Raw genomic sequence first — 27975 nt, forward strand, 5'->3', positions numbered from 1 at the left:
AAATGGTGTGATTTGGGCAAGGGAGGACAGAGACTCAAGACTGTTGAACATCTGCTCTGGGCAGATGTTACCATTGCATCTCTGGTTCACGTTACCTGAGGCAATCCCTTGTCCTGACCCAGGGAGATGGATTTTTAACCGGACTTTACAAATGAAAACACTGACCTTCAAAAAATATTAAATAAACTGCTTATGAACACACAGCCAGTAAGAGGCTGTGATTTGAGCCCCAGAGCCAAGACCTGAATCTTGGCCTATGTGACTCGACTCTAGGGCTCCTGCCACTAATGAAAACTGCCTGTCTCTCAAGAAGGTTGGTGTCCTAATCTGTAAAATGAAGAGGTTTCTTTTGATTCTAAAATCATCTGGCTCTTTTAATACAAACACTTTAAAATTAGAGATTGGGGAAATATTTGATATCTAGCACCTAGATACAAAGTTCACATATCTGTGAGAGCTAAGCCTTCTGTGGAATTCAAGAACCCAGGAAAGGAGTTTAACAGCAGCTCGTGGGCTAACGTTGAGGGGATTTCTGCAGAATTTCATGTGTAGTTCCTTCAATCTGGGGGGGTCCAATGGGCTGGAGAATACCCAGTTGCCATAAGGAATCCAGGGAGAAGCAGATACTGGACTTGTCTTTTTCACCATTTATTGTTTTTTTAGAAAGGTTTTTGTTTTTTTTTAAAATAAATTTATTTTATTTTTGGCTGTGTTGGGTTTTTGCCGCCGCATGAGGGCTTTTTCCCAGCTGCGGTGAGTGGGGGCTACCCCTTGCTGCGGCACGCGGGCCTCTCACTGCGGTGGCCCCTCCCGCTGCAGAGCACGGGCTCTGGGCGCACAGGCCTCAGCAGTTGTGGCATGAGGGCTCAGTAGTTGTGGCGCACGGGCTTAGTTGCTCTGTGGCATGTGGGATCTGCCTAGATCAGGGCTCGAACCTGTGTCCCCTGCATTGGCAGGTGGATTCTCAACCACTACGTCACCAGGGAAGCCCTCACCATTTATTCTTAATTTATTCTAACAATTATAGGGAAATTCGTCTTGACAGGGTGACGCTTTAAATTTAGTAACTGCAGAAATTGTCAGAAAACGCCCCCAAAAGGCAGCCTATCTGATTGGTGCCACCTGTTCAGTGCAGCACACTCACATCATTCATTTACACATTCATTTATTTAATACTACTATATCCAGGCATTTAACCAGGTGATTAACCCTACAAATAAGTCACACTCTCTACGCCCAGTGAGTTTCTGGTCTAGTGGAGAAAAGCAGCATGCAAACATCATTACTCTAGACTGTGACATATACGACCTTAGAGTATATATAAGGTACTGCTGTGGCTGTGGAATAAACGAGGAACTTTTCCCAAGGAGTGGGATCATGTAAAGCTTTACAGATGTAGGGTTTTAGAGCTGACTTCTAAACCAGGTTCTGAAGAATGACTCCGAGTTAGTCACGTGGACAAGTACACGTGATTAGTCACGTGTTAGTCACGTGGACAAGTACAAGTGATTTTCCCGCCAGAACCGCTGCATCAACCAGAACTTTTCATCCCCCAATAGTACCAATTCTCAGGTCATCTAGGGCTTCAAATCTACCAAGTTAATATTTTCACGTGAAGCAAGGGAGAGGTTTTTCTGAGCTTTTTTTCTATTAATCTTGGCTCTTTAGGTTTCCTTCTGGGGAATTCTTTTCTGTAGCTATTAATGCTTTTAAACCTAGAATAACCACAGATTTATACAGAATATGGCCTAGTTCCCTCACAGACAAAGGAAAAAATTCAGTATCATCTCAACATAATGTTTACTAGTTGTTATATTTCTAACTCTGCATTTGTTAACAGCTGACCTGTAATATAAAGGATAGTGTAAGACAAGAAAAACCTGACTTGACATGGGTATCCAATATTATTTGGTTTAAGGAAGGAGGGAAATCAAACCAATAAAACCTAAGTGAAGAAGTACTTGGGTGGTAACTCAATCTCAATTTTGGCTCGAATGGCCTCTAAGTAAACCGCAGGATGAGAAACTTACCTTGAATAACCTCCATGGCACAAAGTCTGAGAATGAAAACCTGGAGATAGTCACCAGAAATGACAAGCCTCTTGAAGATTTTAACCAGCCTCTCCAACGAACACTGGTTATCTCTGGCTTAGACCAGAGTAAACGCACAAAGGACAAACCATTGACTTTTCACAGCTTGATTGCCAAGGTGAGGGTAATTTAAATAAGATTTTTTTCTGCCTAGGTTGGACAGGCTGCCTTTATTCTTCAAAGTTCCTGCTAATACCAGGTGTGCTCAAGAGTTCTGAAATGCTCGGCCACTTTCTCTTCACTACAAAGTAGACAAAACCTGGATTCCAGGATTTCAGTATCTATATCCAGGAACCCACTCAGAGCTTGACACAAAGCCCAGGGATGTGACATGGTGCCCAACTGAGTTTGCTTGTAGGACCAGGAAAAGTCTTACAATTCAGAAGGATACACAAAGATCCACAGGGCAAGGAAACAACGCTCTAGGCGTTCAGGAGAAAGTAGAAGGAGAAGCTTGGTAAATGAAGTACAGCTTCAACAGGTAGAAATGGGAGGAGTGTCATTCCCACCTGAGAATCGCCTGGATCCTTGGAAAAACACCAATCCCTGAGCCCCATCTCCTAAATCAAATTCTAGGGGGACAGCCCCAAACCCGCACTTAACAGGCTCCCTTGGTGATTCTGAGGCCCATTAAAGTTTGAAAGCTGCTGATATTGAGGCAGTGAATATCCAGATAGATTTGGGAGGCAGTGGATCTTGAGGTAAAATCATCTCATTTTCCATATAATCATGAACATGTTTCTATATTAACAAATATACTCTGACTACATCTTTTTAAATGGCTGCTCAGTATTTTATTACACAAATGCAGTACCATTTATTCAACCAATGTTCCATCGTTAGGTGTCCAACTCTAAGTAATTTTATGTAAATTACAGCATGTCCACTCAAATTACATACAGAATTTACAATGTGAAAATACTTTATCATGTTAAAGAAATCAGAATGCATAATTATTTAACTACAACCATATAAAACAGACTGTTCATTAAAAAAATACCATGGAAGAAAACAGATCCAAAGCATATAAAGCCTTAAATGAAATAATGGGTGAGTCCCTACAAGAACTGAAAACTGCACATTGTCAGTAATAAGGGGCTAAGTGATAGAATGATAAAACCAAGTACTTTTTTATTTTCTCACTTTTCCGTCTTTCCAGTTTTTAAAAAATAAAATACCAAATCTTATCATTTATTAAGTCAGAGACTGTGCTGGGCACTAATGCTGCACACTTTATAATACTTGATCTTTACAACACTTCTGTGTGCTGGGTGATATCCACAATTCATTGATTTAAGTGGAAGAACCAGGGTTCAAACTCAGGTCTGTCTGATTCCAATATCTGTGTTCTTCTGATGATGCCAGGCTGCCTCAATCTCCCTGAAAGTACTAGGTAGGCCAGGGCCAACCCCACCCTGAGGGGAAAGTTCCCCGGCAGTTCTTTCAGCATGGCGCTGCCATAATTTGCGCTTGGAGCAAGTTCCAGGCTGCTACCTGGCTTTGACAATTGAGCCAGAGCAAGACACCCGAATCAAGGGCTACCCTACAGGGACGGTCCATACTGCGTGTTGGCATAACGACCCCATCAGACTCTCTCTACTCCCAGAGTTTCAGCGGGACATGCCCAGAGAAAAGCGGAGATGCTGTGTGGGTGGCCTGGTCCCAGGAGCAGAGCTGCAGTGTCAATGAGGCTGGTTGTATTCATGATGCTCCGATCTCCAGGGTGATGGATCAGTTGTTTCCTAGACTTCCATATTTCTCTTTGTGTCCTTACAATTACCCTTGGACCTAAGTCAAACCTTGGGGGAGCTTTCTCAATGCATGAGTTTGTGACCTCGTACATAGTGGGAATAACAACTCCATTGGCAAGGCTGATGTAAGACTGGAGAGTTCCTCTTGCCTTCCCTAAAAAGAAGCCAACAATCTGACACCAAAACTTCAGTCTCACTTAGGTATGTTCCCATTACCACACACACAAAGAGCTGAACACAGCATGCAAAGCCCTATTTCAAATAATGTCCCAGAAGAGCTGAAAAATTGCAATGACTGCAGTCAGGTTAAACATTCAGTCTCCAAAGTCATGTGTCCTTGGGCTTGGAAGTGGAGGAAGAGGTTCCTGCTAAGTGGCTCTTGACAAAAATAAAACAGACGCAAACAAAACAGGGACAAAAGTCTCCAGATTGGCTGTGCTTGCATGGTAGTATGACTCACAGCTCAGAGCATTTTACATATATTCACTTAGCCCTGAAACCACAAGTAGTAGGCACAAAGATTACACACATGTGGATGCCATCTTAGGGAAGCTCATAAGGCCATGGCTGTCAACATGTGGTCCCAGGACCAGCATCATCAGTGTCACCTGGGAACTTGTTAGAAATGCACATTCTCAGGCTCCACCCCTAGGTGCTGAGTCAGAGACTCTCGGAGGGAGAACCAGCAGTCTGTATCTTAACAAGCTCTCCAGGGGATCTTCACGCACACTAAAGTTTGAGAACCAAAGTAACAAGGCATGGTGCAGGATAGTGTATTCAGAGCCAGCTCTGTTCTTAACCCCTAAGCGGCACTGCTTCAGTCACCTAAGAGATGGAAAATATCAGAGAAATGTGAACCTGTGCCCCAAGCTAGCCATGTCCCATTTCTCATGTTGAGATTTTTTCTGTCTCCCCTTGGGAGAATTGGAAATGGAAGGAGGAGGTTGAGAGGATCCTATGAGGATGGTTTGAGAAGTTAAAGCTATCATCTGCTCCCTTTGGTATGCCTCAAATTGGATTGCCAACTGATGTACCAGTTTGTCCCCAAACGGCTCTCTATTCAAAGACTACAGGCAAGGCAGTCCCACCCATCAGGAAGCTTGCACAAGCCTCTTAGATAGCCTCATCCACAAGAGGGCAGACAGCAGAAGCAAGAAGAACTACAATCCTGCAGCCTGTGGAACAAAAACCACATTCACAGAAAGATAGACAAGATGAAAAGGCAGAGGGCTATGTACCAGATGAAGGAACAAGATAAAACCCCAGAAAAACAACTAAATGAAGTGGAGATAGGCAACCTTCCAGAAAAAGAATTCAGAATAATGATAGTGAAGATGATTCAGGACCTTGGAAAAAGAATGGAGGCAACGATCGAGAAGATGCAAGAAATGTTTAACAAAGATCTAGAAGAAGTAAAGAACAAACAGAGATGAACAATACAGTAACTGAAATGAAAACTACACTAGAAGTAATCAATAGCAGAATAACTGAGGCAGAAGAACGGATAAGTGACCTGGAAGACACAATGGTGGAATTCACTGCTGCAGAACAGAATAAAGAAAAAAGGATGAAAAGAAATGAAGACAGCCTAAGAGACCTCTGGGACAACATTAAATGCAATAACATTCACGTTATAGGGGTCCCAGAAGGCGAAGAGAGAGAGAATGGACCCGAGAAAATATATGAAGAGATTATAGTGGAAACCTTCCCTAACATGGGAAAGGAAATAGCCACCCAAGTCCAGGAAGTGCAGAGTCCCAAACAGGAAAAACCCAAGGAGAATCATGCCGAGACACATAGTAATCAAACTGGCAAAAATTAAAGACAAAGAAAAATTATTGAAAGCAGCAAGGGAAAGATGACAAATAACATACAAGGGAACTCCCTTAAGGTTAACAGCTGATTTCTAAGCAGAAACGCTACAAGCCAGAAGGAAGTGGCATGATATACTTAAAGTGATGAAAGGGAAGGACCTACAACCAAGATTATTCTACCTGGCAAGGATCTCATTCTGATTCGATGGAGAAATCAAAAGCTTTACAGACAAGCAAAAGCTAAGAGAATTCAGCCCCACCAAACCAACTCTACAACAAATGCTAAAGGAACTTCTCTAAGTGGGAAACACAAGAGAAGAAAAGGACCGACAAAAACAAACCCAAAACAATTAAGAAAATGGTCATAGGAACATACGTATTGATAATTACCTTAAAAGTAAATGGATAAATGCTCCAACCAAAAGACACAGGCTTGCTGAATGGATTAAAAAAAACAAGACCCATCTATATGCTGTCTACAAGATACCCACTTCAGACCTACGGACAGATACAGACTGAAAGTGAGGGGATAGAAAAAGATATTTCATGAAAATGGAAATCAAAACAAAGCTGGAGTTGCAACACTCATATCAGATAAAATAGACTTTAAAATAAAGAATGTTACAAGAGACAAGGAAGGACACTACATAATGATCAAGGGATCATCCAGGAAAAAAATATAACAATTATAAATATATATGCACCCAACATAGGAGCACCTCAATACATAAGGCAACTGCTAACAGCTATAAAAGAGGAAATCGACAGTAACACAATAATAGTGGGGGACTTTAACACCACACTTACACCAATGGACAGATCATCCAAAGAGAAAATTAATAAGGAAACACAAGGTTTAAATGACACAATAGACCAGACAGATTTAATTGATATTTATAGGACATTCCATCCAAAAACAGCAGATTATACTTTCTTCTCAAATGTGCACAGAACGTTCTCCAGGATAGATCATATCTTGGGTCACAAATCAAGCCTCGGTAAATTTAAGAAAATTGAAATCATATCAAGCACCTTTTCTGACCACAACACTATGAGACTAGAAATCAATTACAGGGAAAAAAACGTTAAAAACACCAACACATGGAGGCTAAACAATACGTTACTAAATAACTAAGAGATCACTGAAGAAATCAAGGAGGAAATCAAAAAATACCTAGAGACAAATGACAATGAAAACACGACGATCCAAAACCTATGGGATGCAGCAAAAGCAGTTCTAAGAGGGAAGTGTACAGCTGTACAAACCTACCTCTAGAAACAGGACGAATCTCAAATAAACAATCTAAAGTTACACCTAAAGGAACTAGAGAAAAAAGAACAAACAAAACCCAAAGTTAGCAGAAGGAAAGAAATCATCAAGATCAAAGCATAAATAAATAAAATAGAATCAAAGAAAACAATAGCAAAGATCAATAAAACTAAAAGCTGGTTCCTTGAGAGGATAAACAAAATTGATAAACCATTAGCCACACTCATCAAGAAAAAGAGGGAGAGGACTCAAATCAATACAATTAGAAATGAAAAAGGAGAAGTTAAAACAGACACCACAGAAATACAAAGCATCCTAAGAGATTACCATAAGCAACTGTATGCCAATAAAATGGACAACCTGGAAGAAATGGACAAATTCTTAGAAAGGTATAACCTTCCAAGACTGAACCAGGAAGAAATAGAAAACATGAACAGACCAATCACAAGTAATGAAATTGAAAATGTGATTAAAAATCTTCCAACAAACGAAAGTCCAGCACCAGATGGCTTCACAGGTGAATTCTATCAAACATTTAGAGAAGAGCTAACACCCATCCTTCTCAACCTCTTCCAAAAAATTGCAGAGGAAGAAACACTCCCAAACTCATTCTATGAGGCCATCATCACCCTGATTCCAAAACCAGACAAAGATACTACAAAAAAAGAAAATTACAGACCAGTATCACTGATGAATATAGATGCAAAAATCCTCAACAAAATACTAGCAAACAAAATCCAACAATACATTTAAAGGATCATACACCATGACCAAGTGGGGTTTATCCCAGGGATGCAAGGATTCTTCAATATACTCAAATCAATCAATGTGATACAGCATATTAACAAATTGAAGAATAAAAACCATATGATCATCTCAATAGATGCAGAAAAAGCTTTTGACAAAATTCAACACCTATTTATGATAAAAACTCTCCAGAAAGTGGGCATAAAGGGAACCTACTTCAACATAATAAAGGCCATATATGAAAAGCCCACAGCAAACATCATTCTCAATGGTGAAAAACTGAAAGCATTTCCTCTAAGATCAGGAAAAAGACAAGGATGTCCACTCTCGCCACTATTATTCAACATAGTTTTGGAAGTCCTAGCCAAGGCAATCAGAGAAGAAAAAGAAATAAAAGGAATATAAATTGGAAAAGAAGAAGTAAAACTGTCATTATTTGCAGATGACATGATACTATACATAGAGAATCCTAAAGATGCCACCAGAAAACTACTAGAGCTAATCAATGAATTCGGTAAAGTTGCGGGATACAAAATTAATGCACAGAAATCTCTTGCATTCCTATATGCTAACAATGAAAGATCAGAAAAAGAAATTATGGAAACACTCCCATTTACTACAACAAAAAGAATGAAATACCTAGGAATAAATCTACCTAGGGAGACAAAAGACCTGTATGCAGAAAACTATAAGACACTAATGAAAGAAATTAAAGATGATACCAGAACATGGAGAGATATACCATGTTCTTGGATTGGAAGAGTCAATATTGTGAAAATGACTATACCACCCAAAGCAATCTACAGATTCAATGCAATCCCTATCAAATTACCAATGGCATTTTTTTTTTTTTTTACAGAACTACAACAAAAAATCTTAAAATATGTATGCAGATGCAAAAGACCCCAAGGGTCTTGAGGGAACAAAACAGACCTGGAGGAATCAGACTCCCTAACTTCAGACTATACTACAAAGCTACAGTAATCAACACAATATGGTCCAGGCACAAAAACAGAAATATAGATCAATGGAACAGGATAGAAAGCCCAGAGATAAACTCATGCACCTATTGTCAACTAATCTATGACAAAGGAGGCAAGGATGTACAATGGAGAAAAGACAGTCTCTTCAATAAGTGGTGCTGGGAAAACTGGACAGCTACATGTAAAAGAATGAAATTAAAACACTCCCTAACACCATACACAAAAATAAACTCAAAATGGATTAGAGACCTTAATGTAAGACTGGGCACTATAAAACTCTTAGAGGAAAACATAGGAAGAACACTCTTTGACATAAATCACAGCAAGATATTTTTTGATCCATCTCTTAGAGTAATGGAAATAAAAACAAAAATAAAAAATGGGACCTAATGAAACTTCAAAGCTTTTGCACAGCAAAGGAAACCATAAACAAGACGAAAAAGACAACCCTCAGACTGGGAGAAAATATTTGCAAACGAATCATCGGACAAAGGATTCATCTCCAAAATACATAAACAGCTCATGCAGCTCAATATTAAAAAAACAAACAACCCAATCCAAAAATGGGCAGAAGACCTAAATAGACATTTCTCCAAAGAAGACATAGAGATGCCCAAGAAGCATTTGAAAAGCTGCTCAACATCACTAATTATTAGAGAAATGCAAATAAAAACTACAATGAGGGGCTTCCCTGGTGGCGCAGTGGCTAAGAATCTGCCTGCCAATGCAAGGGACACGGGTTCAATCCCTGGTGCAGGAAGATCCCACATGCCACAGAGCAATTAAGCCCATGCACCAGAACTACTGAGCCTTCACTCTAGAGCCCGCGAGCCACAACTACTGAAGTTGCGTGCCTTGAGCCCATGCTTTGTAACAAGAAAAGCCAGAGAAGCCCGCGCACTGCAACAAAGAGTGGTGCCCACTCGATGTAACTAGAGAAAGCCTGCACACAGCAACGAAGATCTAACACAGCCAAAAAAACCCACAAAAAAACCCACAAAACTACAATGAGGTATCACCTCACACCAGTTAGAATGGGCATCATCAGAAAATCTACAAACGACAAATGCAGGACAGGGCGTGGAGAAAAGGGAACCCTCTTGCACTGTTGGTGGGAATGTAAATTGATACAGCCATTATGGAGAACAGTATGGAGGTTCCTTAAAAAAACTAAAAACAGAATTAGCATATGACCCAGCAATCCCACTACTGGGCATATACCCAGAGAAAACCATAATTCAAAAAGACACATGCACCCCAATGTTCACTGCAGCACTATTTACGATACCTAAATCATGGAAGCAACCTAAATGCCCATCGACAGATGAATGGATAAAGAAGATGTGGCAAGTATATACAATGGAATATTACTCAGCCATAAAAAAGGAACGAAATTGGGTCATTGGTAGAGACGTTGATACATCTAGAGATTGTCATACAGAGTGAAGTAAGTCAGAAAGAGAAAAACAAATATCATATATTAATGCATATATGTGGAACCTAGAAAATGGTACAGATGAACCAGTTTGCAGAGCAGAAATTGAGACATAGAAGTAGAGAAAAAATGTATGGACACCAAGGGGCGATAGGAGCGGGGTGGTGGTGGTGTGATGAATTGGGAGATTTGGATTGACATGTACACCCCGACGTGTATAAAATGGATGACTAATAAGAACCTGCTGTATAAAAAGATAAATTACATTTTAAAAAATATGGAAAAATAGGTCAATTAAAAACAAAAAACAAAACAAAAAAACCACAAAGACTACAGGCAAGCCTTAGTGGCTTTGCCCCAAAGTTGTGGAATCTGGAGATGGCTGTAGTTCAGAGATCTGTCTGCTAAGTTAACTGGGCTGAAAAAGTAGAGTGGGTGGAACAGCAACAGAGAGACATGGACGAAACCTATTTGCTCTCCACAGACCCTGTCTCTGGGGCCCAAGATTCACACACATGCCCTCCGGTCATGGCAAATGGTCCAGCATTCACTGTGGTTTCTGCACTGAGTTGAGCGGTCTGGCCAGCCCACGTGAAGGCCTAGTCTGTCTGATTCTGTAGTTGCAAAGCTGCGAACCCACTTGGACAGACGCAATGATTCCCACCCCCACCGAGTCAGCCACACGACCCCCAAGAAGCTTCGCTGCCATTTCCCGTGTACTGGGCTAGGAACTCCTGAGCTTGTTCATGAATGGAGGAACTTGTCAAGAAGGGGTTCAGGGGTGCAGAAAGGAATCGGGCATCCCGGGGGTCCTGCAGCTACAGTGACGAGAGCGAGTGCTCTGCTCTTCCTGGAAGCAGCCGTGGGACGGGGCTGCCTCTTCTAAATTCCAGCTGAGGTCCTGAGTTTCGGGGCCCAGTTGGATATGGGGAGGAGGGGGGCACAGGAGGCATCCCAGGACTGATAGGCAGGTGTTTAAAACTTCCCACTGCAGAGATCTTGGTGTGGGGTCCAAAGTGCGGCCACCTGCTATGTGAGGGTGAGCTGGGCCCCGCAGGAGACTGTGGGACTCAGCGGTCACCAGGGCTTGTGCACAGGTGTCAAGCCTGTGTGCCTTAGACCTGGAAAACATGTCCATCTGCACTTTCCCAACGGGCCCACCAGCAGTAGATCCCCATGGCCAGCTCCTTTAGACCCAGCATTCCTGGCTTCTTACACTGATGGGCCAGGCCTGGACAAGGAAGCTTCTATCAGCGGAGGGTGCGGATCCTGCTGTCGTTGGGGGGAAGGGCTGGCTGTTACCGAGGACCACCTCGCTTGCACCAGCCTCCACCAGTGACTTGTCATCCTCCCCACTCCACCCCCTGGCGGCACCACCACCATCACCAGATATACCCTGGTCATTCCCTAATACTGTGGACCTTTTCTTCATGCATTTTTCACTCTGAGATTGTAAGCTTAATCATTTACTTGTGTAAATGTCCTCAACTAGAACGTCACACACGAGCACTGCCGGTGTGTTTGCCATTTTGTTGGGTTTGCCTGTTTTATTCACTGCTATATTCTTGGCACCTAAAGGTGCCTCGTGTGTAGTAGGTGTTCCATAAAGATCTACTGTAGCCTTTTCCAAAGTTACGGGTGCATCACAGGACTACTTTTTCTTGGTAAATACTGGCACATCTGACCCAAATCCCTCCCCCTGGGGGTTCAGGGTCCTCCACCCCCGACCTCCACCCGTATGGCCCACCATCCGCTAACACAAGTACTCCCACTAGCATCAGGCTCAGCCTCATCTTCACTTGTGTCATCCTCAGCCTAAAATGCATCACTGAATGTTCTGCCTTTTCAAATCCAATGCATTCAGTTCCAAGAAGTTTCCCCAGGCTACTCTGGCTCACCCTGATTTCTCCTGTTGTAGGATATTTCTATAAAATGGCATCACAAGCTTTGCCACTGAAAACACTATGGTTGACTATTTCTCAATAAAACAACCAAACAAACAACAGTCTGCCTTTCCGTTAGTTTTCTAAGGGTTTCACGTGGAAGAGTCTTGTTTGTAAATCCTTGTAGGAGCTAAAATCGGGTACGCCTTCATTATATTAGCTACCATCCTGTACAAAGGCTTAACCCTTCACTTTCTCATTTATTCATTCAACAAATATGCCCTGAATGCCAATCCTGAGCCTCGCATTAAGTCAGCTGAAACAAATGTAAATCACTAACTGATTAGATTGCCCTGAAAAACACTAACTTTTTGCTTTCTGACATCACTTTCAGTATCTAAAAAACAAAGCCCAAAAGACAAAAGAAAAACAATGTTCGGTAAACTTTCCATTATTTGGTGGGTCCGGGTGGTCATGGTAATCAAATGTCAATCAGATTGCATGGCTTCTCTGCTTATCCTGTGATGGACTGGTCCCTTTTTCTCCCATGACATCAAGGTAGAACCCAAGCCCCTCAACATGGCACCCCAGCCTCTCATGGACTATCCCCTTGCTGCCTCCAGCCTTCCACCACAATCCCATACACCTAGGCATTCTTAATCATGTGTGATTCCAAAAGGCCTCGACACTTATAAATACACGCTCTTTCTCCTGCATGGATAGTCCTCTGTCTACCTTACCTGATCTAAGTAGCCAACTTCCGCTAGCCTTTCCAAGGCTCAACCAAACGCCCCCTCCCATCCATCACCTTTCTTACCCTTCTCCTTCCTTGATCCTATATTTTACCAGCCTGAGTTGCTCTCTCTTTTCAACTTCTCCCACAGTGCTTCGGCAACCCCTCTCCTAACATTGAAACCACAGGTTTTCCTGTAGGCAAGGTATTGTGCATCTCTGTGCTTGCAACATCTAGTGTAGTGCCCGGCACATACACAGTAGATGGTCAATAAATGCTTGCAAAAGGAATGGATGGCTGGATAAACAACCAAATAAGGGAGTGCAGTTGGAGCCAGGGTCACCCCTGGTCCAGTATTGAAGGAAAAGTCTGCAGCTAGTGTATCAAGAGCTATCTAGGGTGGGCTCTGAAAAAGATCCAGATTTCTAGATCAATTCCAGGGTATGCAGACCTTCTTGGGGATATTTCCATACAAGAGAGTGCTAAGATCCAAAGAAAATATCTGGCTTCCAGTTACCCTCTTCTGTCATCACGGGGAGATGGGATTTCATTTACTTATACACGTGTCCCCGTGGCACTAATGTTGTGAAATGATACTTGAGAAGTGGAGATGTCAGTTCCATTTTACTGCTTCCTGAACAGCGCAATGGGAGGTTTGGGGGTTTCAATTTCTAAATCAGGGATTCTTCTGATTGCTTGGGGACATGACCTTTTTCAATTGAAAAGAGAAAAGGAAAAATCTGAAGATGAACTGAGTTGGAGGACATTTTCCTTTCTTCTTCTTCTTCTTTTTGATTTCAAGACTAGTCATGACTCCTAGAGAAGCAGAGTGCTTGTCTCATTAATCACCAACCATCAACCCAAACAGGAACACGGCAGGCAATTCCTCTGCCTCCGTCCTCCTTCCAACACCACCTCCTCTGTTCCTCCCACTCTATGCCCGGGTCAGAAGCCGATACATCTGCTCCACTTCCTCTAAAAAATTTTAATTTTTAACCTATAAAATTAAAAGAAGCTTTTAGAAAATTGAGTTTTAAAAGAGCCATAATTCACATGTTCCAACCACCCTAATTTCTTTATGTTCCCTTCTAGTCTTTCTTTCATACAGAGACAGGAAACTCATTTTTAAATCCCCAAAGTGAAAATCTCTAGAGGCCTCATACTATAAAAAGCTGAGAACTTCCGTTTTTTTCTTTTTTAAAAAATAAATTTGTTTATTTATGGCTGCATTGGGTCTTTGTTGCTGCGCACAGGCTTTCTCTAGTTGCGGCAAGCGGGGGCTACTCTTGTTGTGGAGCACAGGCTCTAGGTGCACAGGTTTCAGTAGTTGTGGCACGCAGGCCCAGTACTTGTGGTTCGCGGGCTCTAGACCACAGGCTCAGTAGTTGTGGCGCACGGGCTTAGTTGCTTCACGGCATGTGGGGTCTTCCCAGACCAGGGCTCGAACCCATGTCCCTGCATTGGCAGGAGGATTCTTTTCTTTTTTAGTCTTCTTTAAAATGTAATTTACTTTTTATACAGCAGGTTATTATTATTTATCTATTTTATACATATTAGTGTATACATGTCAATCCCAATCTCCCAATTCATCCCCTCCACCCACTGCTCCACCACTTTCCCCCCTTGGTGTCCGTACATTTGTTCTCTACATCTGTGTCTCTATTTGGCAGGGGGATTCTTAACCACAGCATCACCAGGGAAGTCCTGAGAACTTCTGTTTTTGGTCCCTTAGGGGAGAGGTCAAACAAAGTCAGATCCTCTTTTCGTTTTTTTTGTTTCTTTTCTTTTTTTTTTTTTTTTTTTGTGGTACGCGGGCCTCTCACTGTTGTGGCCTCTCCCGTTTCGGAGCACAGGCTCTGGACGCACAGGCTCAGCCACTCGGCGGCATGTGGGATCTTCCCGGACCGGGGCACGAACCCACGTCCCCTGAATCGGCAGGCAGAGTCTCAACCACCATGCCACCAGGGAAGCCCCATGATCCTCTTTTTGAAAAGTGGTTCAGTAATAACAGCCAAGCTGAGTGTCATCTTAAAGTACAAACAAGTACTTGAGACTTTTAAAAAATGCTTGATTTTAAAAGATCAATAATTACAGTTAGCACTATATGTGTACTGTCCGTTGGTGGGTTCTCTCTTATGGTTTGCAGGGGCATTCTAGTTCAGTGTTGGTGTTTTGGTTCTTTCTCCCCCGTTGGTGTTTTTATTTCTTATAAGTTCCTGTAGGTGTCACATAGCTGTGTTTTACAATGAAGTCAATTCAGATTCATTTGAAGGCCACCAACCCAACCCCCGCTGCCCCAAAAAACCTCAGTTTGTTGGAGGCCTGCTTATCCTCATTGCCTATTTATTGCTACCATAAGAACTCATCTTTTAGTGGCAGGGAATAATGGCAATTAATTTACTAGTTTCCTCATAAGCTACTAAGGAGAATAAAGATCTTTTCTCTCAGCCATCCTACTTGCTGAGTTTGTACCTAAAAGGCTTTCATTTGAAAGTGAAGGAAGCCAGTGTCCAGACAGAAGGATGCTGAATTCCTGACAATGGGAAAAGCCCCGAAGTTGCCAAGATGAGGTTCCTTCAAGGTCTAAACTTGACCTAAAAGTAGCACATTTGATGCATTTGTGCAATTAACAAAGGTGGACTTCTCATTGGTTTTACTATTTTGAGATTTGCCTCACAAATGGGTCAATAGTTTGGTAAGCACATCTAAACAAGAATTTCAGCACAACATATGCCTCCAAACAGCATCGGAGAGTTCCTGAAGGTTACACAGTGTCCCTTTAGTGGCACCTTATGTAACAATGCCATGTGCAGGTTTTAGAATCAAATTGTCAGTGTTTTAACCCCAGCTCTGCTCCTTACTACCCATATGGTGTTGGGTAAATTGCTTAATCTCACTGAGTGAATCAGTTTTCTCATCTGTTGTAGGACTGATGGTACCCACATCTCATGGGGTTTCTATTTCATTTAATCCTCACAAGTTTTATAAACAGTGCCAGAAACATGGTAAGCACATGTTTGTTTGAGGGTCTTGAGTGCACAGACCCGGCTGATGATGCTATTGTCCCTATAAGGCCCTAGGAGATGATGCAGCATCAGAGCAATTAAAGACAAATTTCAAATGTAAACAGTGTCCCTAACTTATTGACGGAAACCTCATGCCAAAAAAAATGTGTCTTTCAGAAGATCTGCAGATCAGTCCAGGTAGACCAAAATCAACGAAAGTTTTTTAAAAAAAAAATTGAAGTGTGGATTCACAGAGCAGAATGGGCTGTCTTGAGAGAACATGTCCTTCAAAATCGATGGTGACAGCGTAAAAATTGTCACGAACCTTCACATTACCAGGGGACTGAACCTCATTCAGAACTCCCAGAACAAAATGCCTGAGGCTGGTGCTGAGTCTGGAAGCAGTGAGCACACATTGCCACGAGGGCAGAGAGGAAGCAGGTCGCCTCAGCCTATTGTGCTGGATCATAAACACATCTTCCTCAACATGTTCTTACGTGGTCTATTGCCAAAGTGACTGAAGCCATCACTCAGATTTTAAACATCTCCAGGTGAATGAGGCTGGAAATCATGTTAAGATTTCCAGTCTGGTCCTGCTGTGGAGAGATTCCAACTCATCACTGTAGGTGTGCAACCCCAGAGTTTGTTGAAAAGGAACTGGTTCGTTAGGAATCAGTTAGTGACATAAAACTGGTCTAACAGGAGGCGGTCAATGTCAACAAAAGGCAGGGGGACTGTGCCAGATTATGAGACTAAAGAGATAGAACACTATAGACAATATGTTCACAATTTTTGATTGGACTCTAAAAGGAAAAAAACGAGTTATAAGAGGCATTCTTGGAACCATTGGAGAACTTTGAAAATGGAGCATATTGTTCATTGAATATTTATTATTTTCTTAATTTAATAATGGTGTGCTGTGGTTAGGAAGAAGTTATCTTTAGATGGTACATGCTTAGTGTTTGTAAGTAAGCTTGCTATTTGCCATTTCTAATAATTCAGCAAAACCTACAGATAGAGCTCATGAGAGAAAGCAAATGTGGCAAAATATTAACAGCTGTGGATATATAAATGAAGACTGAGCATTTAATATTTTTGCAATTTTTCTATAGATTTGAAAATTTTCAAGATAAAAAGCTGGGGAGTAAAGATTTTTTAAAGGTAAAGGTAAAAAAAAAAAAACATGGCCTGATTCACTGGCTTCTGTAGTCTGTAAGGTGAGATGCAGGGTCAAGACGTTCACCTGAAAGGTGAAGCCATGGGGGTTGGGGAATGGAGGCCCCAAGGTGAGAAATTCACAGGCTGCCTCTTCCTGATGAAAACACAGAACTATACTAGAAAAGGGCTTAAGAAGTTACTATGGGGGACTTCCCTGGTGGCACAGTGGTTAAGAATCTACCTGCCAATGCAGGGGACATGAGTTCGAGCCCTGGTCCGGGAAGATCCCACATGCTGCGGAGCAACTAAGCCCGTGCACCACAACTACTGAGCCTGTGCTCTAGAGCCCGCAAGCCACAACTACTGAAGCCCATGTGCCACAACTATTGAAGCCCACAGGCCTAGAGCCCATGCTCTGCAACAAGCCATCACAATAAGAAGCCTGCGCACCACAATGAAGAGTAGCCCCCGCTTGCCGTGACTAGAGAAAGCCCGCACGCAGCAATGAAGACCCAATGCAGCCCCCACAAAAAATGAAGTTACTATGGGACTTCCCTGGTGGCGCAGTGGTTAAGAATCTGCCTGCCAGGGCTTCCCTGGTGGCGCAGTGGTTGAGAATCCGCCTGCCGATGCAGGGGACACGGGTTCGTGCCCCGGTCCAGGAAGATCCCACATGCCGCGGAGCGGCTGGGCCCGTGAGCCATGGCCGCTGAGCCTGCACGTCCGGAGCCTGTGCTCCGCAACGGGAGAGGCCACAAGAGTGAGAGGCCCGCGTACTGAAAAAAAAAAAAAAAAAAAAAAAAAGAAAAAGTGCCTGTGAACGTGGACTCAGAGATTGTGGCTTTCAAGGGTCCTTTCAGTTTATCCCTTAACAAAATCACAGCATATGTTTGTTGTCAACAACCTTAAGAAGCTACATGATAATCACTCAACCTCTTTCAAAGGAGTGGTGAGTATGAGATTTATTTACATTTCTGCTTCTGTTTACTTTTAATATGGCCAAGAAGAATATGAGCATATTTAACACTATGGTTCTAGATCATTTAAGCCACAAGCTGGTGTTAACTTCTGTAACAAAGTAACATGTTAAGTTCATTGCAAAGTCAATACAAATATAAATATTTACTTCAAAAACAAAGCCAAACAAAACCACAAGAATCAGTGCTTTGGCAGTCACATCATTGCAACACCCAACCTTCAGAAATTATCAACGGATTTCTCAAGCTTACAAAAGAGTCGGCAATGATGCTTTCAGCAGACCCATCAACAACTGTCACTCATTGAGGGGCATTATAGGGTGAGCTGCTTTAGTAGGAATTTCTATTGATTTGGGGCTTTTCCAGTGTTGTACTGAGAATTTGATTACTAGGATTACAGAGGGGATAGCATATTTAAATGATGTCATAGTCATGGAATCTGAGGAAGAACTCAAAGATTTCCGGAAACCATATCTACTTAAAATCCTGATATTTTACATAATTTCCAAAGTGTTTCACACACTTTCACTCTTCATCTTACCATTTAATCCTCAACAGAAACCCCACGAGATAGGTAAGGCAATTAGTATTATCCCCATTTTACAGTTGAGGGAACAGGCTCTGACAGCCTGGGGTCAAACTGGCTTTTCATTTTACTGTGAGATTGTTTGTTTGTTCCACACTGCTCCTTCAATGTAAAGTGGAACTTCCTGTTACCATCTTAGATGCAATAATGTTTATCTTTCTTAGGACAAAGAACTTGAGGCAGCTAACTCCTAAATCCATGAAGCATCTGACTCCTAAAACAAAGCCAGAGCTTCATCTCCCATGTCCCTCTCCCCACCCAATAAAAGCAACCCTTAATAAGTCACTTCTCCATTAGTGGCATTAGACTCATCAATAAGAAGCTGTTGGAAAGTCATTTGTTTTCCTTTTGTGTCTAGAAGATCTTTGAGGCACTAACTCCTTACCATTCAAAGTCAATGTTATCTGCAAAGTAGACCTATGTCCACATGGACAAAGAAATCATTTATTTTGGAAGTTGCTAAGTTTCCCAACTGTTTCTCTGGCTGTGTATGTCCAACTGACCGATCATAAGTCTTCCTAAACTGAAGAGCATAGCTTTAATAGTGCCATCTTGTACCTATAACTGCAGCTTTGGCTTAGTATGTCCAAGGGAGCAACACTGAATGTTCAGGCTCTGAGCTGTCTCCCAGAACAGACCCAATATTTTACATGGGCCACTGAGACTGAACATTTCAAGGTCAGAAAACCTTCCAGATCCAATTTTTCCACTTCAAACCATATAATTAGCTCACATCTCAGATCAGCTCCTACCTTAAAATGTGGGTTGGGAAATGCCCATTTCTAAAGAAGCATGAGGAAATGCAGCTGTTAACCAGCCACCAGAGTTTACTCACCCACTAAAGCACATCTTATCTCGATCTTTGTTTATATATATTTAATTAACGATTTATGCCCTTCCAATTTCACAAGGATACAAGGCAGCCTGGTCACAAAGCACATGGCTCACTGGCAAACTATTCTGAAGGGAGAGTGGGCCAGATGCCATGTCCAAAGGCCTACGATCAATTTCATGCACATAAACATATGATGCAAGTCAGGCCTCTTGAAAGGCACCTTCTTTCCCAGGGGTTGTGACACAGGAACCTTTAGTGAAAAGTCCAAATAGTTATAAGGAGCCATTCCAGAGACCCTTTTTGACTATATTAGACACTTTCCTACAGTGAGTCAATGTAGCCCTGGATCATTTCACATCTGCTGCAACACAGGCAGCTCTGCACTTATCATTTGCCACACATGGTGGCTGGCCTTTATCCTCTCAGACAGTGTGCCTCTGTTTACCTCAACTGAGTTTCAGTCATGTGTATACAGGGACCTTATTCAAGCTGTCACCTATCTCACCTCACCACACTCAATCAAATGGTTGGGATATACAGATGAGGCAGATTCTTAAGAAAGGTTGGGCAACAAGATTTGCCAGGGTTTCTCATTGTTCAACAAGCTAGCAATGCTGGGCCACAGAATTACTATTAGGGCAACACACTGAGATGTGCCCAGCCATTCCTCAGAATCAGGTGCCAGCGATACTGTGCTGCTCAAACCGCCCTCCCCACTTAACATATGTGTAAGTGGGCATGAAATGGTATGACAGAGGCCCAACAGGGGAAGCCGGGGGGAGCAGTTGTAACCATGGCACTTACATTTGGGTGAAAGGGGAAGAAGAGACAGTGGAGGATGTGAATGACGATAGCCATGTACAGATGACTTCTATCTAATGGAGATAAACTTGAGTAGACTAGAGCCAGGCCTGAAGTTTATGCTCTTTTCATTAAAATGCGGGAAGATTTTTAAATACCTCTCATGCAGGCATGAGAAGGATTCAGAAAAATCTTGTTGCAGGCATTTTATACAGTGTTTCTGCATTTATGTGGATCTTTAAAATCATATAAGATATATCTCTCGAATAATCATTCTCAAATAATTCTTTTCCTCAGCTTACGTAGTCCTGTTGCTGGCCGGGGTTAAGCAGGTCAACAGCACAAGCAGGTATTTGGGCTACCTGCAGCAGAATTATCTGGGGTATTTGTTAAAACTGCAAACTCGTGGTCCCCTAGATGTGAGTTCAGGAGTTTGCATTTTTCCCAATACCTCAGCTGACTATAATATACACCATTAAAAACAACAACAAAGGGCTTCCCTGGTGGCTCAGTGGTTGAGAGTCCGCCTGCCGATGCAGGGGACACGGGTTCGTGCCCCGGTCTGGAAAGATCCCACATGCCGCGGACCGGCTGGGCCCGTGAGCCATGGCCGCTGAGCCTGCATGTCCGGAGCCTGTGCTCCGCAAAGGGAGAGACCACAACAGTGAGAGGCCCGCGTACTGCAAAAAAACCCCCCCAAAACCCCAAAACAAACAACAAAAAAACCCCAAAACAAAACAACAAAAACCTCTTTAGTGAAATACAATATTCACACAGAAAACTATACATTGCACAGCTTATTGTGGATTGTATAAACTGAACACACAGTTGCTCATCCAGCAACTAGAGGCACCCTTGTGCCTACTCCCCGGTGCTATCTATCCACTACTGTGGATTCACTCGTATTGTTGTGTGTAAATGTAACTCCTCAGGAGTGTGTAGTATTCCATCCTGGGATGCAAACCAAATGGAAAACCACTGTCTTCCAGAATGTAGCAGACTAGCCCTGCATGGATGTGCCACATGTTATATCTACAGGCACTCTTCTCAGTTTTTCCCACAAGGCTAAACTTTGCCAGGAACTATGGAACTCACGTTGCAACTGAATTCAGAGGGCTGGTCTGGAGGGCAGATGGGCCAGCTGTCTTTCTGCTTTTTTTTTTTTTTCCCAATAAATTTATTTATTTATTTTTGGCTGTGTTGGGTCTTTCTTGCTGCATGCGGGCTTTCTCTAGTTGCAGCGAGGAGGGGCTACTCTTCATTGAGGTGCGCAGGCTTCTCATTGCGGTGGCTTCTCTTGTTGTGGAGCACGGGTTCAAGGTGCGCGGGCTTCAGTAATTGTGGCACGTGGGCTCAGTGATTGTGGCTTGTGGGCTCTAGAGCTCAGGCTCAGTAGTTGTGGCGCACAGGCTTAGTTGCTCTGCGGCATGTGGGATCTTCCTGGACCAGGGCTCGAACCCGTGTACCCTGCATTGGCTGGCGGATTCTTAACCATGGCGCCACCAGGGAAGTCCTACTTTAAAGAAGCTCCTTCCTGGGTGATCTGATAACCATAGAGGCATTACAATTATCTTTTCCTGATACTGGTTTTTCAGTTCTGCCTCATGAGGGCTCAGAGTATAGTAAATTCTTTCCTGACTGCTGCATTTGCTGAAATCGCCAGGGTGGAGGCAGCATTAGCATAGTGGTTATGTTTACCTGGAGCCACACCACCTCGGTCCAGGCTGTGATTCTGCTACTTCTTGTGTGATGCTGGGCCCCTGTTTAACTCCGGAGCCTCAGTTTCCTCATGTAAAATAAGGCTTATATCTCTGCCTCATGGGGTTGTTACGAGGAGTAAGTGAGCTAACATTTGAAAAGCACTTAAACAGAGCCTGGCACAAAGCAAGCAAACATGTTTGATAATTGGATTGGTATTTTTAAACTCATCAGCATAACACAGACACTAAAGGATCATACGGATCTAATGCCAGCTGGGAGAAGGGTACCAGGTGGTTTTGAGTGGCTTAGCCCAGACTAGATCCCACCCCACCCCCCTTTAAAGAATTATCTACCAGAGTTTCGTTCACTTGTTACCCTTATTTCTGCCATATGACATTTGCTTTCTTATATCTAAAAAAGTGTTCATCAATATGCCACTTATTATTAACCGCTGGTAGCCAGAACTAATGGGAATAAAGTCAATCATTAATGCAGGGCTGGATTATTTTTAAATAGGGAATTATCCCAAACTCATTTTTGTCCTGATGATGAATTAACAAATTCTATTATATTACTACTAGAAATACCAAAGAATCCAATCTCTGATGCATTCTGGCTTGTTTTCTCATTCTTGTATCCTCAAGTTGACATTTTGTTTATTTGAGATGTTTCACGTATTGCCTGAGTTGCTGTAGCTCCCAGGACCGAGGTTAGCTAGGGGCTCTCTTTGTCTCTGTCCCCATCTGGATCCATTATGACCCAAATCCACTCCACAGGCCAGAGGCTTCTTTTCCCATCACTTTACCTTTCCTCCTGTGGACATCCACTCCCTAAGTATCTTTTCAAAATCATCATCACTCTTGCTGCTTACGAAAATCATACGTACTGTAAAAAAATTTGAGCATTTAAAAATATATACTGTAGGAGGTGAAATCCATCCACAGACCACTCCATTCACCAAAATAGATTCCAGATGGATTCAGGTGCTAGATGTAAAAACTAAAACTATAAAAATATTGAAAAAAGTATAGGATACATTTATGACCTTGGGGGTAAAGAAGGCCTTTTAAAATAAGACATAAAACATAAAAGCATAAAGAAAAAGATTGATGAATATGACCTCATAGAAATTTAAAACTTCTGTAAGGCAAAAGATGTTGAAAACAACGTTTAAAGACAAGCCACAGAATGGGTGAAAATATTTGCCACGTATATAACAAAGACTACCCAGAATATCTAAGAAGGCCTACACGCAAGTAGAAAAATAGGCAAAAGGCATGAGGAAATAAAAAAGGCCGGTGAACTTTGAATGTAAATTCCACGGGACAGGAATTTGTGTTGGTTCACTGCTGTCTCCAGCATCTAGAGCAGTACCTTGATGTTTATTTAATGTGAAGTAAAATGTGAAAACATGCTCATTCTAAGTTTCAATCATGAAAATGCAATTTTAAATGGAGACATATTTTACACAATGGATTGGAAAAAAATTTCAGTGTGGGTTAGGATGTGGGGAAATGTACACACTCCTGTGGTGTTGGGAGTGTAAACATGCATTCTATTGAAGGGCAATTTGTGAGTATCTACCAAGTACAAGAATGCACTTGCCTTTTGACTTAGCAATGCCTACCTCAGGAAATTACTGAGGGTATCAATCACTGCATTGTTTGAGGGTATCAATCACAGCATTGTTTGAGAAAACTGAAAGTTGTAAATGACCTAAATACTCATCAACAAGGAAATGACTGAATAAGCTATGGTAAAATCAAACTATGACTAGTATGGGGCAGTTTAAAACAATGAGGTATGCCTACAGGTACCAACCTCCAACACACATAAGTGAAAATGACAAGCTGCATAACAATACTAGCTAAGCAATACCCGTAAAACTGTAGACATGTGCATATGTTCTCTATGTAAATGCATAGAAAAAAGTTTGGATATGAATTTTTTTCCTTCACACATATTCTGGAATCTTCCCGTGTCAAAAGAAAAATCTAACTTGTTCTTTTATAAAGGTTGTGAAATGTTTCATTGACTGGGTATAGCATAACCTAATCGATTCCCTGTTGATGAATGTATGGTTATTCTTGGACAGCTTTATTGAGATATAATTCACATACTACACAATTCACCCACTTAAAGTGTACAATTCGTTTTGGTATATTACATTATTAATTTTTTAAAACTGTGATAAAATAACATAAAATGTGTCATTTTTAACCATTTTAAGTGTACAGTTCAATGGCATTAATTAGATGACTATATCATTTTCATTTTTACTATTATAAATAAATGCTGTAAATCTACATCCTCATACATACTTTGTGCAAATGTGCTTCTCTATAGGACAGAAAGCTCTCATCTGCTGAGGGCCAGAGATAAAGAGTGACAAAGAGAAATATGGGTGGGTTTTTTCCTAAGATTACTACATTACTGTTAAATGTGATTTTAAACCTCTCAAAGAGATAGGGGATTTTCCAAAGCAAATGCAAAAGTGGAAAAACAAAAACTCCTCATTTTCCTATGTTCATTTAAGTTGTCAAGTACATAAAAACCAGTTAAAGCAAAGGATGATCTGTCATCCAGTATCTGAGCATGCATATGCTAGATCCCAATGGAATCTGTTATCTGGTATCTGACAACTTATCCTGAGTCTTCTTTGTCAAACATACCACAAGCAATTGGACCCTACATAGAGAGACACAGCCTTAATATTAGATCTGGTTTCCTAATCTGAATTTCTCAGTCTAACTAGAGGGTGACCTCTGGCATTTCACTTAATCCAATGGACTAATATCCCTGCTTTGTAAAATGGAGGGTCTAGCCCAGATGCTAGAACCTGTGTGGGCCAGGTCACAAGGTGTGCTGGCGGGAACGTGGTCAGCCTAAAACCCGCAGATATGCCAGAGGCAAGCTCTGCTGTCTGGGAGCTCTGGTCTGAATGTGCCAGCGGCCCCGGGCAAGTTACTAAACCGCTGACAAGTCAGTCTCTAAAGCTGTCAATTGGTATTTACCTTACAGGGTGTTGTGATGGTTCAATGAGACAAAGCACGCATACTGCCTCTCTTGTGCCTGACACCAAAGATGCCCTCAATAAAGGGTAGCTTCAAGTGTTTTAAACACCAAAGCATGTGTCAGTGCCATTCATCCAAGTTGCCCAATATCCCAACTTATATAACAGCAATAGTAGCTTATACTTCTGTAGCATTTATTATGTGCCAATCACATCCTGAGTGCTTAACATCTATGAACTTATTTAGCCCTCTGGTCATCCTATGAGATGGATACTATTACTTCCATGTTACAAAAGAAGAAATAGGCACAGAGGGTAAGAAACTCATTCAAGATCACAATTACTGAATAGCATAACCAGGCTTTGAACCCAGGCAATCTGTACCCTGCAGAGTCTGTGTTCTTAGGCACTATTAAATGCAAATATCTGTGTATTTATAGGTGTGGACATAAATGTGGTATTTCCCCCTATTCTGATAGCTCTCCAGTTTCAATACCTGGTATCAACATCCCTTCCTTACCAAGATGTAAAAAAATTAAGATTACTTCGATCAAACACTCAAATTTCACCCTACCACCAAATTTTAAAACCTATTTTTTATTTTATTTATTTATTTATTTGTGTGCTAGGCAGGCCTCTCACTGTTGTGGCCTCTCCCGTTGCGGAGCACAGGCTCCGGACACGCACGCTCAGCAGCCATGGCTCACGGGCCCAGCCGCTCTGCGGCACGTGGGATCTTCCCGGACCGGGGCACGAACCCGCGTCCCCTGCATCGGCAGGCGGACTCTCAACCACTGCGCCACCAGGGAAGCCCTAAAACCTATTTTTTAAATGACTGCCAAATGAGAACTTGTTTTAAAGGCAGCTATAAAAAGAATGAATATAAGCGAGGACATTATTAAACTTCTCATTGGTCACTCTAAGATTACACTGTGATTCCTATGAGCCTAAGGTGTTTTGAAACTCAAATGCTTGGAGAGTTACCTTCTCATATTGAACAGTATTCTGTTTCATTAGCTTACTCTATTTCCCTAGAGTTCCCATCTGAAAATTGAACGGTTTCTCACTAGATCACATGTGCTTTTAACATCAGCTCATAATATGCCTCTCAGAGGAAACAGGCTTTGGACTGCTCATGGAGCAAACCTCAGTGTTTAGCAGCTGGAATTATGTTAATTTACCCCATGTAAAAGGTTACTTTTGTTTTCCTCCCTTAATTCACTTCTATCTCCATCTCTAGCATACAGGGGAAAGCTTTCCCCCTCTAGCAAGTAGGACCCCAGTGGTGAGGAATGACACAGTTACTTGTCTGACCCAACCATCTGGTTCCCAGGATGCACAGGAGTTCAGTCAGGTCAGGGCAGCTCAAGCACCCCATAGTACACCAGCAACTTCTCCTCCCAGACATTAAGGATGCTGAGTACACTCTGTCCTACCCATCGGGTGGCAGGGGTCCTGCAGCCTTAGCATCTAAGGTATCTTATTCTGTGCTCATTGGAAAATCCAAAGTTCTTGATGGCCAGATTCTGCTCTCTACCACCTCATCCATCAATGGAGTCGGTATAAGTCTAAATCTCAGTTGTCAGGACAGAGCTCCTGGGCCCAGACAAATCAGTAGAGGTGGTGAGAGTGTTTCTGAGCATTCTGAGATATTTAGATAGACTATGTCTGCCCAGAGTATAGCAAGGATGTAGGCATGGGAAGGCTCAAGAGTGAGATCCTTTGTCTAATCCAACACATAGGTGATCAGCCAAGATACTCTTATTTATACAAGCTCCAAGCATTTGGCTTGATAGAGTATATTCAGTGTTTTCTAACAGATACAATCTTGTTTTGATCAGTTTCAGAGGGCTCTGAACCTTTGTAAAGCATCACACATATATGTCCCACTAAAAAAGAACATTCCAAAGGGCAGAAATTAATACCCCTCAGCACCCGCCAGAAAGTCTGGCATATTGCCTTGTTTATGGCACTTCCTCAGTCTATTCTTGCAAAGATTCCATGGACAGTGCAGTAGTTTTCATGTTACCTGCCCCTGGGTCATGGAACCTTTATTCCAATAGATTCTTGTGTGAAGATCCAATGTAAGAAGTTAAAGCTGAGCTGCTCTGGTTTAAGGAAGGGGAACCCAAGCTGTTGACTGTCTCCTTACTCACTGAAGTATCTCAAGTCATCTTGACAGAAGCCTCCAGGTTCTAGAGACCATTTGAAAACTGAAAGAACTGGTACTTTGAATCCTGGGTTTGAGGTCCCAGCCCTGCCCCTTACCAGCTAAGTTGCCTTGGGCAAGTCACCTTTTCCCCAAGCCTCAGTTTCCCATCTGTAAAACAGGGATAACACTACTTAATTCCCAGATTGATGGCAGGATTTAAAATAAGGCATGAAAGTAGGTAGTACATAACAAGCATTCAGTAAAGTGTACAACTTTATTACTAATGGTCAAATACCCCCTTTTATTACTCTTTAAACATATTTTCCCAAGGACAGAGAACAGAATGTCCTATGGAATCATAGCTCCCTGGGGGCTACAAAGAGTGCAGTTTTAGTGAAGAGTTTACGTGAGTCAAAATATTTCCCTATTTATCACTGTCCTTTGAACAATCTGCTTACAACAAACCAAAACCAAACCAAAACCAAACCCATAATGACAAAATCCTTCTAAAACTTTGTATTTTCCAGTGAGCACAAACTAAGATACCCTAGATGCTAAGACACATTAGAAATCACCGTCAGCTCTTTATCCTTGACTGTGTAGAGGGGCAGCATTCAGTGTCCCAGCTGCTGCTGGAAGCAAAATCTCACCCTGCCCCTTAGCTCCAGTCTGTTTTCCCACTCACTTTACCGGGAATTCCTACCCCCTCACCTATCTGCCTGGGAACAGTCAAAGCTTTGTCCAATTATCAGCTTCCCTGATAAGACTTTCTTGACTTTCCCAAGCACGCTGGAGGCCAGGACTTTGAACGTTCATGGCCCTGTTACAGTGCTTTTCCCATTAAGGTGATTGGATGTAAGGCCCCAGCCCTAGTTCCTAAAGAGAAAGGTCCAGGTTCTTTGTATCCACCTGCCCAGGTTCTGGTAGACAACAGGAGGGCAATAAATCATTGTTGAACGAATATGTAATGAATTACTGAAAGACACATTTGGATTACTAACCAAAATTTACCAAGACATAATTTTGGATCATCAATTTCTT

General features: G+C 42.1%; 1 protein-coding gene across 2 annotated transcripts in view; it reads right to left on the reverse strand.

The window, feature by feature from the left end:
- CPM (carboxypeptidase M) overlaps nt 1-27975 on the reverse strand; it is a 94494-nt gene that overhangs the window by 51941 nt on the left and 14578 nt on the right. The window lies entirely within an intron of this gene.

Source organism: Kogia breviceps, chromosome 12 (assembly GCF_026419965.1).
Source record: "Kogia breviceps isolate mKogBre1 chromosome 12, mKogBre1 haplotype 1, whole genome shotgun sequence".
Taxonomy (NCBI): domain Eukaryota; kingdom Metazoa; phylum Chordata; class Mammalia; order Artiodactyla; family Physeteridae; genus Kogia; species Kogia breviceps.